The following is a 2,882-nucleotide window of genomic DNA, read 5'->3' as shown; positions in this document are numbered from 1 at the left end:
ATATAACTGAGTGTTGGCTGAGTGTCGGCTGGGCCTCTGGGCCTGTACTGGCCCACGCACTGTAAAACTGATCTGACTGAGTGTTGGCTGAGTGTCGGCTGGGCCTGTACTGGCCCACGCACTATAAAACTGATCTGACTGAGTGTTGGCTGAATGTCGGCTGGGTCCCCGGGCCACATGTGGCCCATTAACTACCAAAAGTACTTGAAAATAAACACAAATCCAGAACTAGTAATTAAAAGCACAAGCTACTTTTATTAACAAGTTTGACAAACACAACCTTGCAAATAAAACATACAAACAAAATAAAATTATACAAGCTTTTACATATCACTTTAGAAATTAAAGTTAAATTAAAATATACAATCTACTTTTATCTACAACAATCGACATCTTTCATATACAAAAACACAAACAATAAACATTTTAAAACTGTATAATGATTCAAAGAAATAAATTATTCTAAATTAACATTAAACATTTACAGAAATATTCTATCTCTCTTCCTCACTCACTCACTCTAAAAGAGTAATTCCATTGTCAGTAGTTGTGGGTTGTGAGTCAAGTGTTGTGCTAGTGCTTTAAATTCTGTATTTTTGTACCATGTACCATGACCTACCCAGCTACATACATGCACACATACTCACTCTCAAAGTATTTTTCAATAGCAGCAACCTTTGCCACCTGCCTTCTCTTTCTGTTGCCGCTTCATTGTTGCCTCCACCAGTTTCAGCAGCACTACCAGCCGGGGGTGTCTCCAAACTGCATTTAGGTATAAAATAATATTATAAGATCATTATGAGGTCTAAAGCAAGATTTCAACATGTCATCTGTCAGAGAAGTTCTGTTTGTCCACTCAAATATACTTACAGATAGCCACCTCAGCTCTCTGTGGGGGTTGATCAAAGAGTTCTTTCCATCCATCCTTCAATTTGAGATGCATGGACAGCATGTCATTTCAAAAGAAAAGAAAAAAACTATTTATCCTTTACTGTCTGACAAAATATTACTAAAGCCCAGTCTTGCCACTCTGCAGCTGTCTTGGTAACACCTCCCTGGTAGTTATTTTGGGCAACATTGACATTGTGTGATTGTTAAATGCTGATATATTACCAATGACAATCACCAAGAGCAAGACATATTTGTCAACACATACAGACCTGAAGCACAAAGGCTTGTGGACTTCCTTCACAAGAGCCTTGTGGGTGCTCCAGTTGGTTGGCCATGTTTTCAACAGCGCATGTTTCCTGCCCACTCCTGTTCTTTGCTGACATAATGGATGAGGCAAACCAAAAGCATCTAAAAATTACACATCACAAAACACAGGCCTAGATGAAAGCTGATTCCTATGATTTGGCTCATCTAAACAAAAACGTATTACTTATTCTATTAAATCAATGTACAACTTACCAAGAGCTCTTCAGGTCTCCTGTTTTTCCAACACAAGAAATGGTTCACACATGTATTCTTCATCCAAAAGAGTGCAGGCAGGTCTCTGGTCAGTGTGGCCTGGATTCTGAGGTGTGCATTTTAAAAAAGTCACAGTAACGTTAGGTTAATGGAAGTATATGTGTTCAAAATGATTACATGATCATAAACAACCCCTCAGTACAAAATACAGAACGACCTTAAAATACAGATTTTGATGAGCTTTACATGACTAGGACAGGACCCACCCTGCTACTCTCTCTCTCTCTCTCTCTCTCACACACACACACTCTCTCCTAAGGCATACAGTCTCAGTCCTGCCTGCCTAGTGCCTGAAGTTGGATAGATAACGATGAAATGCCCAATTACCAATCGCTATATTCTAAGTCATGCAATACTGATTAACTGTTAAGCTATTTCTAAAATGATTAGATCACACTTTTCTTTGAAAACCACATACTTATGCAAGTATAGCTAACGTTACAGCACTGAACGTTTTTGACTAACCACCAACACTGACGTTAACGGTAATTAGGCCAACAAATGTATGTTACTACCGCTAGCTTCGTCATCGTCAAGGGGGTTAGATTGAAACACCCATTCTTGTTATGCTACTTGTTAAACTTTGTCTGCAATAATAAGCCTACGTATTCATAATGATTTACATGCAATAACAGGTAAAGGCAAAGTTGCATGTTACTTACCACAGGCAGTGTCCAAAACGAGACAGTTTCGCGCCGTCCTGCTGGTTTCAAACTGAACAGTTGCTCTGCTCGTGGCTCTTCCACATGTAATGGGCCGACAGTCACTTTACAGAATTGGGCCATGTACGTTTAGCGTCCGGCTGTCGCTAAATGTTTCATTTTTGCCGCCAACAGCCGCGATACTGATCATTGTTCGTTCCTGAAGTATCGGGCCACACACTGTATGAAATCCGTCTGCCGAGATTGATTCGAAAACTGGCAGTAGCCCATCAAACCCCAATCGGGCCAAATAAGACACTTAGTAATCAGCCCAACTACTGCGTGTCAGTGTCGGCCCATTCAAGGGGACAGTGCCTCAGCCGACCTGAAACTCCGCCGACAGTGGCAGCACTCAGCCAGGATCGGGCCGACTGTGTTTACTGTGCTTCAGCCGACTCGGACCTCAGCCGACACTGCCAGCACTCAGCCAGAATCGGGCCGACTATGCTTGCTATCTGGGTAATGTCATGGTCATTTAATATGAGATGCTTGCACTCGTAACTTCGTCACTTGTAACTTTAGGACTGCTATTTTTTTTACTAACAGTAATTCACGAAGCACTTTAGCCCTAAAAGTAGCACCTAAGTCTGTGACAGCTTAAAAGAAGTGGCGAGGACTCCTAACGCGATGTTTTGAAATGCGTCTATATTGTCTACAGGAGCTAACAATCGCGAGGGAACTTGCATTGTAGGCATAACTAAGGGATGCAAT

The 2,882-nt window shown here is 41.4% G+C and overlaps 1 long non-coding RNA gene across 2 annotated transcripts; it reads right to left on the bottom strand.

Moving 5' to 3' along the window:
- Positions 1–328: 328 nt before the first annotated feature.
- On the bottom strand, positions 329–2,625 carry LOC143105951 (uncharacterized). Of its 2 annotated transcripts, none has more exons than XR_012983587.1 (5): positions 2,133–2,625; positions 1,411–1,516; positions 1,161–1,267; positions 871–925; positions 329–762 (listed from the first exon to the last, which is right to left on the bottom strand). It is a non-coding gene; the product is annotated as an uncharacterized LOC143105951 (long non-coding RNA). The 2 variants fall into 2 exon arrangements; XR_012983586.1 differs by having other exon boundaries at positions 334–762; positions 1,161–1,299.
- Positions 2,626–2,882: the final 257 nt, after the last annotated feature.

The sequence above is a fragment of the Alosa pseudoharengus genome, unplaced genomic scaffold (assembly GCF_046254945.1).
Source record: "Alosa pseudoharengus isolate Yale_2024_CS ecotype anadromous, Long Island Sound unplaced genomic scaffold, YU_APseudo_1.1 YU_APseudo_1.1_scf_6, whole genome shotgun sequence".
Lineage (NCBI taxonomy): Eukaryota > Metazoa > Chordata > Actinopteri > Clupeiformes > Clupeidae > Alosa > Alosa pseudoharengus.
The sequence above is the reverse complement of the archived record's forward strand: the minus strand, read 5'-3'. Positions and strand labels throughout refer to the sequence as shown.